This window comes from Olea europaea, chromosome 4, assembly GCF_002742605.1.
Source record: "Olea europaea var. sylvestris chromosome 4, O_europaea_v1, whole genome shotgun sequence".
Classification (NCBI taxonomy): Eukaryota; Viridiplantae; Streptophyta; class Magnoliopsida; order Lamiales; family Oleaceae; genus Olea; species Olea europaea.
The window spans coordinates 19205457-19223236 of NC_036240.1; the positions used below are offsets into that span (position 1 = coordinate 19205457).

Here is a 17780-nt window from a genome sequence, read left to right on the forward strand (position 1 = left end):
ACGCTAATTCTTCTTCTCCCTCTAATTTCCCACAATTCTTATTTTTTCTTATTGAAAAGATATTACTGATTTTTTTCTTCTCCCTCTCTCGCATTCTGTTGAATATGTAGGTAAAACCATTTTTTTAGAAAATTTGTAACGATCCATTACATAATATTTATGAACTAAACGTAAAGTCATGATAATTTTGAAAATAGCATATGGACTCTCCATTTTTCTTGAATCCTACTGCGTCTGGATTTTGAGTAAACCATGATTCGAGCAGATCAAAAAAAATTGTAAAAATTTTAGCCAAATCCACTAAAATCTATAAAATCCATGAAAATCTACAAAATAAAAATTCATTCAAATCTTATAAAATTTATTAAATCCTACAAATATCATACAATCCATGGAAATTTATAAATATTAAGAAATCTATTAAACTTTAAATTGAGAACACCTCGTTAAATCTGGACATTTTTGCAAATGAGCATATAAAATTGGACATTTTTTGCATTTTCCTCTTTTTTGTTGTTATTTTAACAATTCAATAATTGCAACGGCGATCCCAAATCCTTCACTTTTTTACATATTTTATCTCAACCATCACTTTGTGTCACCCACAGTATCGAACTTTTCATTTGGTTGCACCACAATGACAATTAGATGGAATCCATCCATTAATTGTTTGTTAATCTAGAAAATGAAAATTTGACCAAATTAATCGTTTGTTTGAGCCCCATTTTTCATCAAAATGCATTGTTGAACAGTAATTTCACTTCATGTCGACTACACATTATTCAATAAAATAATGTTATACGTAAATTCAAAAAAATTCCTTATATTTTAACCACAAATTTTCTATCATGACACTACTACAAAATGCATTTAAAAAAAAAATGGGGCTCAAAAAATCTAAATTAAAAAGGGATAACTTTACATTTCCTCACATTAAATAACTAAAATAAGTAAATTAAAAAAACCAAAATAAAATAAAACTCACGCACTTCGTCCCACCCTACGACCATCACCCGCAAACAAATCGAAATCGGAAAACCGCATATCATCGTTGCCCAGTGGCCACCGCCCGCCACTGGAATGGAACCCAAACCAGAAAAAACTTGAACCAAAATGGAACCCAAATGAAAAACATTTTCTCCACTACCAGAGATCTAAGACGTTCTTCACTGCAAATGAGAGATGTTCTTCAAAATCCCTGCTAAATTGCTCAAATAAAGCCAACAAGAGGCACAATGTCCTCCAAAATATGGTCCCCCAATTCACAGTGGTGTCACCATCTCAACTTTTCTTCTTAATGTCATAATTGAAATCGTACTCTGTCGACTCACCATTACCGTCACCTCCATCAAAAGGTAACAAGACCACTGGTTTCCTCAATTAATTACAACAATTGCAATTGATTATAGCAAATTAAGGCAATTGTAATTCCAATTGCAATTTATTACAGCAAATTATTGGGTTTCAAGATATTGCAATCTGGAACTTAATACAGCAAATTACAACAGATTAATTATAGCAAAATTCATATGAAAGTCTTCCCCAAACCCAGAAACTCAATACCTCCCACTTGTGAATTGCAAATCTAATTGATTGTACAGAAAGAAGTGTGGATATTTAATGATTTATGGGGTTTGAAGAATGTTGGCATACAAAAGCTAAACCATATGACGAATTTTGATAAGATATAAGTTAGCCAGTGATTGACGGTGGCAGCAGGCCAGCAGAGGCCAATGGCTTTCCAGTTTCGATTTGTATGGAGTGCGTAGAATGGTGGGATGGGGTTGAAGAAGATGGGAGGAAATACACGAAAATTGCTCTTTTCCACTGTAGCAAAATTTGACATTGCCTTTGACTCATTAAATAAATTAAAAAAAAAACAAATTAAGTTTAAAAAAATAAAAAATAAAAAACTTCATAGTAAAAGACGATTTTACCCTTCAGACTGTTTGTTCTGTCTAACCGATCGACAAAAAAGAAACCGACGCACAGTCGCCAGAAATTTGACTGATCGACCACCGGCAACTACACCAACGTCGCAATCAACGACCTTCATCTACACCGGAAATAAAATAATCGGTTAGTTTTCATGATGACTTTTTGTTTCAGTTGAAAATTTATTGAATAAGTAAATTTAGCATTTTCTTTACATTATTCGGTTTAATTAGATCCATGGGCATGAGTAGTTAGATTGTGGGCATGCTGGGAGTGTGAAAAATGTGAATTTTTTGCAATTTTTGGAGCTTTGTCGCCGACAATGGCGATTTCCAGCTTAACCGACTGTTAGCAGTCGACCCATGACTTGACAGTCGGCCCAGACTGCTTAACAGTCTGCTTTATTTTGTAAAAAAATATATATATTTAATTTTTATTTATTTTTTATAATTTTTGTAATTAATTAAATTTTTTATTTGATTAAATAGTAATTATGTTATTTATTTATTTAATTTTTATCATTGTCAATATAATATAATAATTGAAATATTGTAAAATTAACAATGTTGATCCTTTTTTTTTATGAAATAATCTTTAATTTATTTTTTCAAATTTATTTAAATAATATAAATAGTCTTTACATTTTAAAAAAATGTAAAGTAATTATTTATTTAATTTTTATCATTGTCAATATAATATAATAATTGAAATATTGTAAAATTAACAATGTTGATCCTTTTTTTTTATGAAATAATCTTTAATTTATTTTTTCAAATTTATTTAAATAATATGAATAGTCTTTACATTTTAAAAAAATGTAAAGTAATTATTTATTTAATTTTTATATTTGTCTTTTACATAATTTAATAATTGAAATATTCTAAAATTAACAATTTTGTATTGTTCCTTATTTTTTTTGTTTTTATGAAATAATCTTTAATTTATTTTTTCAAATTTATTTTAATAATATAAATAGTCTTTACATTTTTTGAAAATGTAAAGTAATTATTTATTTAATTTTTATATTTGTCTTTTATATAATTTAATAATTGAAATATTCTAAAGTTAACAATTTTGTGTTGTTCCTTTTTTTTTTTACGAAATAATCTTTAATTTATTTTTTCAAATTTATTTAAATAATATAAATAATCTTTACATTTTTCAAAAATGTATTTAATTTGAAATTTTTTGTTTGTAAATATATTTTCCAAATAATAATTATTTAATTTCATTATTTAATTTTTATAATTTACTTTTTTATATAATTTAATAATTGAATACATAATATTGTTCGAAATTAACAATTTGTTTTGTTCCTTTTATTGTTCTTTTATGAAAATCTTTGATTTTTTTTAATTTATTTAAATAATATTTATATTTTTTAATTTTTTTGACAATACATTTAATTTGATTTGTTGTTTTTTTGTAAATATATTTTTCAAATGTAATATTTGTGATTGTATGATAGTTAGAGTTCGGTTCCCTTGATTTTGTAAGATTATGCTTTCTTTTGTTATCTCTTGTTCAATGCTATAACATTTGAATTTTTGCACGATGGAGTATCATTTAGATGCAAAGTTGAGACGGATGGCGGGGAAAGCTACTTGGAACAGTAGCTTTGAGAGTTTTACTGCTGTGTTAGAGTTGCTCGATGATCAGCACGGAGATATGCTACGACAGTCCTTCTTGTGGCCACTGTACCAGTTGCGAGAGGTGCAGTACTCAGGACAGATCATTGATGCACTTCTATGTCGGCTTCTGAGGCCAGTCGACGACGATTCCCTCCAGTTCGACCTCGGGGGCAAGGTCGTCAGTTTCTCGATATTTGAGTTTACATTGATCACTGGACTGAGAATTACAGGCGACAATGCAGCCATGGAGAGAAGCAATAGGCTGTACGAGACGTACTTCCGGGGACATGGGTCGATGCTTCTACCCGACTTGATGGTCGCGATCAGGGGGTGCGACCATATGCTAGATAGATTGAAGCTTGGGCTGGTCTACATCCTCGAAAGTGTGATGAGGTGTCATCACAAGAAGACTGCCATCGACATTTTTCATTTGCAAGTTGTTAACGACATCGATGCATTCAATAACTATACATGGGGCTGGAGATGCTACGAAGACACCATACATGTGTTCACCAGATCGCACTCGAGACCCAGGGGGTCGATGCGTAAATACGATACATATGGATTGCCCTTAGCGGTGCAGGCAAATATTTAATATAATCAAAGTTAACGTTTTAGTGTATTACATTGATACTTAATAAGTGTATGTGTTACAGATTTGGGTGTATGAGACAGTTCCTGTACTGGAGCCCGCTTTCCGCAGCGAGGGGAGACACGCTGCCCTCGGATGCATCATTGGAGATCATCGCGAGCGGAAGGATGTCCCACTGGGAAGCAGTTACCGGCCCTCCTCGACGATCATCAGGTAAGTATTATGCATTTATAATTTATATTATACGTAGTTTAAAATTTTGTTTACATGATCGTTAAGTAGTTGAAATGTCAATATGTCAACTTGAAGTCATACCTGAGTTGACGTCGTCGATGGAGGAGGAGGCTCAGGGTCTTGTGCGGGATTTAGGCGTTCCGCACATCCCAGATGAGATGTCTGATCCGAGCTTGGATTGAGATTGGGTATGTGAATGAAATATAATTTATTGAATATCGTCGACGTATTAATTTATTGAATAATTTTTAATTTTATTTATGTAGGAGGGCGGTCCAGTTGATCGACGATCACCTCCGTCGAGGGTGTCGCCGCCACCATTGGCATCACCTCCATCGAGAGTATCGTCCCCGCCATTGGCATCACCTCCGTCAAGGGCATCACCGTCGCTAGTGTCATCACCTCCGCCGGGGCCATCGTCGCCGCCATTGCCGTCTAGACACCTCCCCAGCGTGTCTCCGGGGCACAGTGATGATTTGTATGCCCGTTTGACTGGATTTATAGCAGAGAAGGTAGGCGCGCTACGACGAGATTTGACGGAGAGGGTCGATGATCTGGGACGAGAGTTGACAGGGAGGGTTGATGATCTGGCAGGGAAGGTCGACTATCTGACAGGGAGGGTCGACGATATAGGACAAGAGTTGACAGGAAGGTTTGACGATCTATCCCATGATGTTAGAACACTACAGTCTTCAGTTGTCGACCTTCAAGATACAGTAGCAGCGTTTAGAGGAGATTTAGCCAGCAAACGATGGGGGGACAGAGGAGATGGCGGAGATCATGATCGAGAGGGTGGCAGAGATGGTGATGGAGAGGGGGTCACCCACATTTTTGGTGTGATGAGACATTGGAGTCATTGTGGTTGTCTATGAAGGGGGTGGCCCCGATGGGGATAGGAGAGGGGACTACGGAGGGGGTGGCCCCGACGGGAGGGGCGGAGGAGGTGGCGACGGAGGGGGAGGCCCTGATAGGAGGGGCGGAGGAGATGGCCCCGGAGGTCGAGAGGGCGCCCGGCGTGATTGAGGGTAAGAGACGGAGACGGAGCAGGTGCAAGAGGTTGAGAGTGCCGTCACAGTATGTTGTTTCCCTCTTCACGACTGAGGTCAAGAGAAGGGCGTTCATCGATAGGACGTACCCGTACTTATTCAAAGAGGTGGACAATGTCAAGTGGAAAGAATTCGAGACAGAGTGGAGGAGAATTATCCCTGGGTAAGTGTTGTATGATTTTAATAAAGCACTGTAGGCTAACTCGTCTACGCTTATTTTAACATTTCCCTGTTTTTTACAGAGTTAGCCGTACAATAGGTCAAAGGATGGTCTCAGACCCTTACAAGTGGTTCCACGATATCACCACTGCAGAAGCTTGGCTCGCTGACGATGTAAGTGAACTATTCATTTCGCGCATTTTATGTATATGTGACCTTGTGTTTATTAAATGAATAACTCATACTTTTTTTGTGTTTCCTACTGCAGCACATCGACCTGGCCATGGACTTGCTGCGAGATAGAGCTCAAAGACATCCAAAATCATTTGATGTCCATGGTCGAGTCATATTAAACACCGAGTTCCTGCGTGCCGTTACCATAGAGTATCTTAATGCTGACCCGTAAATTTCATTTATATATATGTAACATTTCAATTGTAAATTTAATCATTTTTGTAATTATGAAATAATTGTAAATTTGTATTCAATGTATATAACATTCAAATTGGAAATTTAATTATTTTTTATAATTTTACACGTATGCCGAGTATGGAACTATTTTTTTCATATGAATCATTATAAATACCATTTATCAAGAATAAATATTGAACATTGAAGATTGAAGATTTATAAAGAACAAATATTGAACAATGTAAAGTAAAAGGAAATATTATTCATTTCACGTACCTGTCTAGTCGTCATTTAGGGGAATTTGACTGGTACAAAATTGTCGAGTATGCCCTACGGCTCTGCACCGGCCACACCTACGCGGTCGAGGAAACTCTCCGGTAGATGGTATTCTAAATGTACTTGGACGTCCAAGACCACGCGATTCAACCGCTAGTGGTAACAAATTATGAAATGGGAGAATGTGCTCGGGAACTTCCCACTTGGCTTCATTCGGCAGAGGAAATATAGTCTCGGCATATGCTGTTCTCCAAGACTCAGTCATATAATACAAAGAGCATAACGTTCTCGCAGCAAAGCCTCGATACATGGCCATCGCAACTGCATACTCACATGGAAAACTCTCTAACTGAAATCTCGTACAAGTACATGTGTTATCAGTCAAGTCCACCATATATGTCGTATTACGTGCACATTGCACGGAGAAGCGAAACTCATCTAATGTTTCCACATTCAATTTCCTCGCAACCTCAGCCGCCTTAAACAGTTTCTCCTCTTGAATTAGGGCCAACACGCTAGTACAACTCTGTGATGCCGCACGTCGGTCATGAAACCACTGTTGTAGCTTGTTACGAATGTTCTCAATCATTGCGAGAATTGGTAACTCTCGATTCTTCTTAAACAATACATTGAGAGACTCCGCGTTATTCGACGTCATCATGTTGTATTGACGTCCTGGAAAGTATGACCACGCCCAATGTTCGATCCCCATCTTCGTCAGATACTCCAATGCCGGTAATGATTTACTTCCTATCTCGAGCATGAACTTATTACACTCTTCAGCACTATAAGCTTCGGCTGCTATCCTGAACAATGAAACGATGCATGTACCCCGATACCTAGTCTTCAAATTACCTTGTATATGGTACATGCAATACCCGTGATGTGCCCTGGGAAAAACTTCAATGATACCGTTTATTATAGATTGTCCCCGATCGGTTACAAAGGCAAGGTCTTCGACTTTCCCGATCACTTCCCTCAGTTTAGAAAAGAACCAACGCATGGACAGATCATTCTCGCTGTCGACTATGCCGAATGCAATAGGGTAAATTTGGATGTTGGCATCCTGACGTGTAGTAATAATTAATTTTCCTTGATATTTAGCTTTCAGAGTTGTATCATCAACTAGAATTACGGGTCGCATTGCATTTCGAAAACCCCGAATACATTGTCCGAGAGCCATGAAGAAATACTTAGGGGGTGTTTGATAGCCATTTTTATGTAAAAATGTATTTTAGAATAGTAATTTGATGGGAAGTGTGTGGTTGAAAAATAAGGAAAAAATCTTGATTTACGTATAATATTATTTTAATAAAAAATATGTGGTTAAAAAGAAGAGAGAGAAAAATACATTTTGAAAAAAATGGGTACCAAACGAGAGCTTAAAACAATTATAGCCCCCTGTCTCAATAAAAAATGCCGTGCCAGGATTAGTTGTCCCCATGTTATGGCAATACCTAGCCAATTTAGCATAGCTCTTTTCAGGCGATCCCATTAAATCCTCCAATGCACATTCTTTGGCCTTCCACGCTTTCTGGTAGCTCATAACCACTCCGTACTCGCGACGGACGTCGTTAATGATGTCCGAAGGTCTGTAGATCGTCCGTGGATCCTGATATTTGTGCATTATCTGTCGACCAATAAACCATGCTCGAGCTTGCCTGTGATCGTTTCGAAAAATTCCCACTTCGCAAGTATGTTCCGTGAATACTTGCGAATTACGAAACACTCATTCGTGTCAATTTTAGTTGCTCTCAAGCGCCAATTGCAACTATCTTCAACGCAAGCAACTGTCAATAATGACTTGTTTGATTTCTTTACCTTGAACTCAAAGTTATATTTTAATGCGAGTCAGTGTACAGCTTCCTGTAAATCTTTCTTGGTTTCAAACAGTTGCTCGACCTGCAAGTCCTCATCATCGGGAGCCACACGGGAAGAATTGGAGGACGGTCCACTTGTTCCAACCTGTGAGCTCCCACCCAGCTCGTGTCTCTGTCGGGATAAAGCAATCAAATTCTCATTTGTAAACTCGTTTATATTCTCATTGTCTTCAACTGTCGACGGAATTCTTCACATAACAGCGACATCACGATCAGAAACAACTGTCTCAAGAATACCCACACCATCCACAGGAACTATTTCACTGTCTCCCAAAAATCTCGATCATTGTTATCCGCCTTATCTGAATCTTCGCGTTCACCTTCGATAACATCCTTCGTAATTAAAGTCACACCAAGAACAGTAGGAGTCCGATGCATTTTATTCAATTTTAATAGATAATTCGATTAAGCATCATTAGTAACGAATACCGGTGGCATCGGAATGGATAAATCCCCATAACCGTTGAATAGATATCTCAATTGCATATCGTATTGAGATTGATCGACATTCAGCTTATTTTGCAAATCGTGGTACATTTCTAAATATGGTGTACTCTCTGTTATGGGAATTGCAATACAACCACGTATGTCACTCGTCCATCTTCATTCCCACCGATTATTTTCATTCAATTCGAAATCACCGAAATAACAGACGGGGATTATCATATCTGCATGAGGAAATAATTTTAATCAACTTCATTTATTAATTATAAGAAAAAATCAGTGCCAAAAAAAATCAGTGCAGAGTCGGTTAATTGGCTGTTTAACAGTCGAACAGTTGGCTGTTTTTGCGCAGGAGAATACGGTTCTATAGAAAAATATTATGCATCTGTTCAATTTTTTTGATAGGTAAGATCTGTTAAAAAAAATTTATACTAACTACTATGTCGACATAAAATTTCTCTATTCAAAAGTATACTAATTTACTAAAAACAAAATTAAACATGCGTAAATGTACTTACCGATTTGAAATAATTGATATGAAAAAAAATTTCAGCTTCAACGTTTCAAAGTTTTTCTAGATTTTGAGGTTCAAGCGGATGAAAAGATGAGAGTTTTTCCTGTGTTGGAAGCTCGTTTTGAAGTTTTTATAAGTGGGGAAGTGTTTGGTTTTCAATTATTAACTAAAAGGGTAGTATAATCCTTTCAACAATATATTATTTTGTAATTATACAAAACATTTAAGGGCATCTTTGTCTTTACCATACAAGAGGCCAATATCATAATATTCATAATTTTGAAAGTCAAAGTGAAATTTAGGTCCTTTGACTGGGTCAAACTTAAAAGTACCCCAAGAAGATGGTGAGTTTTATTATATTTTATTTTCTTTATTTTGATTTTTTAATTTATTTATTTTAACTAACAGTCCATCCATTTGTCCTTGTTGTACAACAAAATGAAATGTTTGGAATTGTAGCTGACACAAACAGAAGGTTGAGATAATGTTTGCAAAAAATATAAAGGTTTAGAAACTTTGTTGCAATTATCCGAAACATTTATAAAATGTCAAGAACTCCACTTAAAATGTTAAGAATTTTATGAAATGTTGATAACTCTCGTATTCGGAACAAAATCTCAATCTAGACCAATAAAGAGTTGAGTGTCAAAATAAACATGATTCAAATATCGATAACAGCATTTACAATATCGAGAACGTCATGGAATGTCAAAAACAACAATTATTAAAAACATAACTTATCAACAAAAAAAATTCAAAAAAAAAAAAAACAACCTTCAACCAAGAAATGTGGAGAGCCTAATTAACTCCTAAATTTTGATGAGATTAAATACCTTGAAATGAAAATTATGCTTTTGTTTGAGCCACACTATTGGAATGAAATTGTATTTTTAAATAGTGTATTGATGGAAAATGTATGGTTAGAAAATTAAAAAAAAATAAGTTTTGAATTTGCGTTAATATAATTTTATTGAAGAAATGTATGGTTGAAATGGTCTCAAATCACTATTAAAAATGTATTTTTTTCAAAAAAAGGTTGCCCAAACAGAGCCTATATGATTTTTTTTTTTATTTTTTATGAATTGGAAGCATATAGCTATTTTTTAGTTTTAATGACTTGGACCGCACTACACGTACAAGCAAATGGCTCGTAGGCATCTTACAGGGATGACATGGCGAGTAAAAAAATTTGTCATATACCTTTTTTTTTCCCGAGCCGAAATCTCATCCCTCACTTCAAGCCAATGTCGTCACCATCCTCCCTACCTCCGATTGTTGTCGAATGAATTTGAAGAACAACCAAACCATATGTATACCATTAACTTCTGTGCACCCTCCAATTAAATTATTTTATACCACAAAAATCAACAATCATGAATCCAATTCAAAGCACTTTTTTAAAGGGCCATTTGATATGGTTTGTGATAATGGGCTTCGTAAAATTGCTTTAAATCGAGGAATAGGGGCACTGAATACTGGTTATCATGATTCAAGTACTCAATCCCAAATGGGCACTCTTAATTGGAGCTCTAATCATCACTTTTCAACAAATAATTTGCTTTAAGTTCCTTAACCTAGTGGGAATTTTGAAGTAACGGGATTTGGGGAGGGTTCCATGAATAGGAATCCATTGTTCGTCAATAGGTCTAAGATTTTGAAACTTCTTTATGCTTTTGTTTCAATAGGATCACAAGATTCACAAACCACACTCTTTCAAAAAAAGGGCTGCTCTAAGGATGAATCGTGCTTGGGAGAGCATCAACAATTTGGGGGCTTAGGATTTAGGTGGTAAAATCAATCATTCTCGAAGTTCTACTAGCCTTGAAGGCTATGGCAAAAACGGGGGAATTCAATGATGTAAATGAGAGGAAGAGGAAAAACAGTAGCTGGGATGATGGGGAGATTTTAGCATAGATGGGTCAATTTTGAAGTATGACTCTGATCAAGAATAGTATTATCGATAAAGTGTGAGAGTGATAAAAACGATAGAAGTGGCTCGAACACTAATAGCATTGTCACCTTTGGTAGTGGGAGAGATCATAAAGGTAAGAAGAAAGCGCTTCCAACAAAGAATTTGATGGCTAAAAGGCATCGAAGGAAGAAGTTCATGGACAAGTTGAAAGGTTCTTGTAAAGACGGACTGAGCCGCGATAGGGTTCAGCTGGAGCTCCACTACTAATTTTTTTTTAAAAAAAATGTTAAAGTGGTGGTCACGTCACCAATTTCAAACCAGTAAAAAATGTCTGTAAGAAACCTGTAAATTTCATCCCCATACATATATCATTATTCTATTGGCTTTTCTACTCCATCTTCTTCATTTTTTTTCCAAAATCATTGGTCAATACTTAATGGATAATGAAAGCAAATGAATCCATTAAAGCAACTCCAAGAGACTTTAAATATGAGATTCTCTTTATTTTAAAGAGTAAACATTTAAAAACATACTCTAGAAAACTCTTTAAATTAACATTTTAATTTCAATGTTGTTAGACGTACAGAAACTTTCCTTACAGAGTCTTCATAGATTGATGTGGCAGCTGAAGATTTTTTTTTTTTATAAAAAGAAAAAAAAGGACAAAACAAATGTTTCCAGTGATTTCCTTCATTTCATTCCCGTCCGCCTCTCCACTTGAAATTCGGAATCCTAGAATCACCCTTTCTTCAACTTCCAACCAGCGCCACCATCCTTCTGAACCGCTGACCGACGATTTTAAATGTGGCTAGATCTACAAACGCCGAACGCACAGTGAAATCGGGTCCTTCATCTTCACCACCATCCACAAACGCTGTATTCTTGGTCGAGTCAGTCCACAACAGCCATGTATCTTCGCCTTCTTCCACGAACGCCAACTGATTTCCACCGTCGATAATAAACTCAGTCCACAGCAACAATATTTTGTGTGAAACATTGTGAAAAAAAGAAAGTTTTGAAAATTGTGAAAAACGTAAGTCTCTATCCCCAGCTATAAATTGTGAAAAATGGTGAAAAATGTTTTGAAGGACTATTTGCAGCTTGTTTAGTATGCAATTGTTGTGAGTATCAAACAAATTCCCTATTCTCTATAAATTGTGAAAATTGTGAAAAATGTTTTGAAGCTTGTCGAATATGTAATTGTTGTGAGAAACTAATGTAATTCCCTTTTATCTGTAAATTGTTGTGAAAAACTGGTAGAATGGCAATCTTACATTTTTGTTTGATTCCTATCTAAGATGAGACGAAAAAATGTTAGTGCTTGTCATGGTTGTAGGAGCACAGAGAACTTCTTCAATGACTGTCCAATAAAACTAGGATGTCCATGGTGTCTCCTAGGATGGGAGAAATGTTTTCAAGTTGAGAGGAAGACTCATAACCAAAGGCGATTATTTAAAATGTGCAGTAAAAATTGTGGATATTTCCATTGGGTCAAGACAGAAATATCATGTATTGAATCGAGTACAAGGAATGAAGCGATGGATCCCGCGGCCATAGATGAAGTCGAGGAAGATTTGCCAACCATATTCGATAGTCTAGCTCGAATTGTCGAAAAACGAAACATCGAGATTTCGTTGAATATCACATTCCGCAAGGGAAAGAAAAGTGCAAAGTGAATGGAAAGGGAAAGTACCAATCTTGATAAACCATGATGAAGGAATTATAGTTTGATAGCATTTTTTTCTTTATCAAGGTCCCTGAATTGTGTATTTCGTTTTGATGAACTGTATGTGCATTTCGTTTGGATGAATGAAGATAATTAAACAGAGAAGAACAAATTTGTGGGATTCAAAATGCGTAGTTTTTCTATTCGAATTGAGCTAAAGTCTACATTTTATATAATAATCTAGCAACCAAATTATAATAAACCAAAAATCTGAAACACAACAGCAGAAATTTATTACCAAATAGAAGAACTACCAAGAACTTAATTCACAATAAATACAAGAAAATCCTTTTTTTTATAAAATCATCCTATGGAAGTCCAACAAGATCTGAAGATGAATAATAATATATATAACGACAGAAACATTCCATATGTTCATCGATAATGTTTATCAATACACATGAAGATTAACTACTACATACGAATGACATAAAATGGAGTTCTACTCATGTTTATGATTTGAAAACACCACATGGGATGATAATACTTCAACCACTCCTGCCCAATCAACTGCCATATGAGATTTCGTCATCCTTGTGATTTGAAATCACTGGTTGATTATGGGGCGAGGTCGTCTGCAATGTGGAATGGTCTTGGGAAACAATCTGTACCATTGAATTGAAAATAAAATGCAGCAATACATAATCAGTTATCATTTCAAGTGTTTCACCCAAAGTGCATAGAAAACAAAGTAAACTTTTACCTGATCAAAGCATGGACCTGAAGTAGCTTGGGAATTGAATATGACGTTAGTAGACGACGGTAATTGTTGGCTAAACACTTGGCTTCCGACATCACCTTGCATCATATGACAACGTCAATGGAACTTCAAGAGAACATAAAATAAAATTTTGAAAAAATTAAAAATGTAATCTTACAAACAACAATTGTGAATATGAAAATGGGGTCGGCTGAGAATATTGAAGTTGTTCAGATTCTTGAAGGACGGATGCATCCTCTTCCATATCAGCATGACCAAGTGCTGGTCTTTTTCCCTTGCATTTAGTCGAAGTAGCCTGTATATGTACATGGAAAGAGATAAGATTTTGTAGTGAAGGTCTTAATCTATTTAAAGAGTTAATTAGAGCAACTTACCTTTGCTTTCTTTGAAGTTGACTCCAACGGGCTTTTTCTTCAAAGCTTCCTTGGCGCGTCCTTTCTATTTGATGATTTATGATCTAACACGCTCACGCTGACAGTATTTTTTGAATTAGTACATTGTCTTTGTAAATGCGTAGTTGGTTGGGAAAGAACATTACTACCACTACTCGACCTTGAAGACCTCAGTTCTGTAGCTTGAGATTTTGTCCAATCCTTTATCGCACGTGTCGCGCCCTTCATTGTTTGCAGCGTGGTCCGCCAACTCCGAAAATGTCTAACACATGCCATCATATAGAATCTGTTCTAGAGTACTAGCTAACCCGTCATAATTCACTACGACTCTTGTGCGTGCACGACTAACGTCTCTCCTCCATCTTCTCACTATACCTATTCGACATTGTTGTGATGTCATTACGGTCTAATACTAATCGCATGTCGACAAATAATTCCTTGAAACTCAAACAGATGGCTGTTGCAAATAACTTCACTTGTGTTCGGTCAAAACGAGATAAAATATGTTTTCTTCCCCCTGCCCTCGCTACATACGACAGATTCCCGAACGTCATACTTCACCTCGAAACATCCATTTGAAACTGAAATGACGTCGTAATACACCTTTCCTATGAACTCATCTTGTACTTTCTTGAACTTGGAAATTGTATAAACTGTTTGAAATTACTTTTCCATTTCGAAGGCAGTTGCACACGGTACCATTTGCGAGCCTAACTTGAAATTAGCCTGGAACTCTTTCTCGACCTTGTTCCTAAGGGTTCTTTTGTACCGTTCGACAAACTGTTTTAATGAGGTTTTCGAATGTACATATCCATCAAAGAACACATTCACACACTCACTTCGTTGTGTTGTAGACATCCTTGTTGAGAACATTGTCTTAAGAATGCATGGTACCCAACAACTTCTATTATCGTACAAGCCTGACAGCCAATCGTTATCCTGTAAGTCAAATCTACCAACCATCACTCTCTAACATTCTTTGAATTCATCAATACTCTAGGAGTCATATACCAGTCCATGTATAGATGAGAATATCGAACCTTTATCAACATAATAGCTAAATTTTTCTGGGAACTTCTTCATAATGTGCCACAAACACCATCTATATTTTGTATTTGGGAAAACAATTTCAAATCGCATTTTGCTTGGCTTTATCTTGATTTGTAATTATTCTGTGGAGAGGTTGGGCATGCATGCACTGGAACCATATCCTAAACAACCACACAAATATGCATGTATCCTTATTTGACAACAAATCACAATCAAGCAGTATTGATTGTCCATGGTGGTTAACTCTGACAAAAGGGGCAAACGACATGTCGTACTTATTTGTAAGATATGTGGTGTCAAAGGTAACAATATAGCCAAACTCCTTGTACGCTTGCCTAGACCTATTATCTGCCCAAAATATATTTCGAAGCCGTGACTCATCATCCAAACCCATATTGAAATAAAAATCCCAAACACCGTGCTTTCATCTTTGAAAAGTAGGATTGTAAAGCTGCGGCATCTCATCTCCAAGTCGTAACCGTCTCACTTGTTCAATATAGTTTCTACAATCCTTTTCAATATAAGTCGTATTCTCATACCCACCTGCTTCCACAAGTGCAAAGTTGTAACTTTTATGCAATGAAATTCCTGCCAAATCATTCAATTCAAGCTTTCTCTTCGCATTTGCAGTCAATTCTCTGTTGCATCGAAACAACCTAGATTTGGAAGGACTTGTTTTATGATATTACTCGAGATGGATGGTGTTAATTCTCCATTTTCCAAGATTATCAACAGATGCATATATCCTCGTTTTACAATTTGTTTGACTAGTTGGTTGTGGCTTCAAAGTCATGCTTGTGTTACTGCCTCTTCGGCCTTTATGACTACATGTAAACATGACATATCTAACAAGTCCATCGTTACCCTTTTTCAAATTCCTTTTCCTCATGGAAAATCCGACAACATAAGCATAGCTCTTGTAGAAATCAAACAACTCTTTTTACTCATCGAATATTATACCTACCTCTGAAACAATCTCTCTATCTTCTCCTAATGGTTCTTTGTCCACAATGTTGATTTGTCCCCAACTATCTCATTATCGGACAGCACGTGAAGGTCTTCATTCAGGTCTTCCATACTCTCGTATGCTGTGACCAAACTAGCTGGATAAGATTTAGAGTAAATTGCTAAGCCAACAGGGATGTCATTTTATACAGCAAATTTTGTGAAGGAAACAAATATCTCTAACCATAGCAACATCAAAGCAAACAAATGAATAGGGATCCTCCAGTATAACAAACTGAAAATTCATCTAGAATTTACGAACAAATTTATCTTAGCGATGAAAGTTGGGAAGATTTATTGACTAGTCACATTTTGTTTCAAGTAAATTCCAAATTAAGTGCAGTAATTACATTTCAAAATGTAATATGAAAAAAACATACTAATAGTCATTAACTTGCTGTATTTTATCATTTTTTCTGCTATATGTTTCAAATTGTGGAGTCTAGGCAACCATTTTGACACTTGAAAATGGATACTACAATTTTGGCTGCTATTAGTTTTCGGTTGCATAAATTACGTAAATGGATACTACAATTTTTTATTTTTTGGGATGCCTATACATTATGCCCCAAAGTTGCAAAAGAAAATTCGAAGAAAGTGGACAAGGCAATTACCGTGTGTGGGTAAGATAACTATCGAATGGACTGTAGAAGAGAGTAAAGCTGCTCGGTGGGAAAAGGAATCAGCTGCTAGAGTGGTAGGAGAAGAGAATGCTAGAGTGGTCGCCTGAACAGTCAATGCTTAGCTTCGGTGCTCGTGAGGTCGGAGATGAAGTGGAGCAGCTTATTTCTCCACTTCAATTTTAGGGCTTCCAGCTTTGGGGATAATAAAATCGGCTTTGGCGGGTTATGATGTAAAATTTAAATTTCCCTCTTTTCCTCCTGCCGCGTCATTTTTTTTTTAAAATTCTGTAGGCATTCTGTGAGATTCAATCTGTACATCTAGCTTTTTTCTTTTAATTTATAGGGTAGGTTAGAATCTCCATACTCACTCTATATAATTAAATGCATTCAAAGTGTATCAATTTTTAATGTAGAAAAATAATAAAACAATCTAAAGAAAAGTTAGTTGAGATAAAAGATGAGAAAAATAATAAATATTTTTTGGGAGTTTTAAAATTAAGTATTAAATATAAAGAGTTTGTTGAAATATTTCAAAATTTTAACCCTCTAAATTTATATATACTCTCCAAATTATAGAATATGTTCTTTAAAAATAAAGAACCGTTGGTGCAATGGGGCGAATATGATTTTTATTTTAATAAACCGGTTCGCGACGTTGCGGGTATGGTATTTACTCCGTTGAACAGAAACCGAACCGATTACCCGCTAAAAAGAAAAAAAAACAATTGAATTGATTATTAGGATTTACACTACTTTTCTATCTAACCCAAAACAAAATCTCCCCTCCCTCCCTACATCTACATGACTCAGCCGGCCAACCCACTTATCATTACCCCATAATAATAGCATTAGTATGACAGTATATAAATGCAAACCCTACTCTTCACAAACCACAAATTCATGTACGGCTCCTTTTATTGTTAATTTTTTTCTATTGTGTGTAAAAAATTTTACTTCTTCATCATACTCTAAAGTTTGTGCAACGTTTAGCAAGAAGGAAACTGACGAAGAGGTACATTTTTTTTTATTAAAATCTTAGTTAAAATCATTCTGGAATAGGTAGTATCATTGTATTATCTACTTACATTTCTTATTTACTATATAGAAATCAACTTTGAGTATTGATTTATGCTAGTAAGACTTGTAGAGAAGAATGAATCAAGTAACTTCGATGCACAACAATTAAGAATGAAGGAAAAGTTTAGCATTGTTATATTTATAATATTGTT

General features: G+C 35.6%; 2 long non-coding RNA genes across 2 annotated transcripts; one reads left to right on the forward strand and one right to left on the reverse strand.

Moving 5' to 3' along the window:
* The first annotated feature begins 11720 nt into the window (after positions 1-11720).
* On the forward strand, positions 11721-12872 carry LOC111393921. The gene is made up of 2 exons (XR_002702513.1): positions 11721-12067; positions 12371-12872. It is a non-coding gene; the product is annotated as an uncharacterized LOC111393921 (long non-coding RNA).
* A 217-nt stretch (positions 12873-13089) lies between these two features.
* On the reverse strand, positions 13090-16754 carry LOC111393922. Its single transcript, XR_002702514.1, has 5 exons — positions 16543-16754; positions 13856-16026; positions 13639-13776; positions 13464-13558; positions 13090-13365 (listed from the first exon to the last, which is right to left on the reverse strand). It is a non-coding gene; the product is annotated as an uncharacterized LOC111393922 (long non-coding RNA).
* Between the last annotated feature and the right edge of the window lie 1026 nt (positions 16755-17780).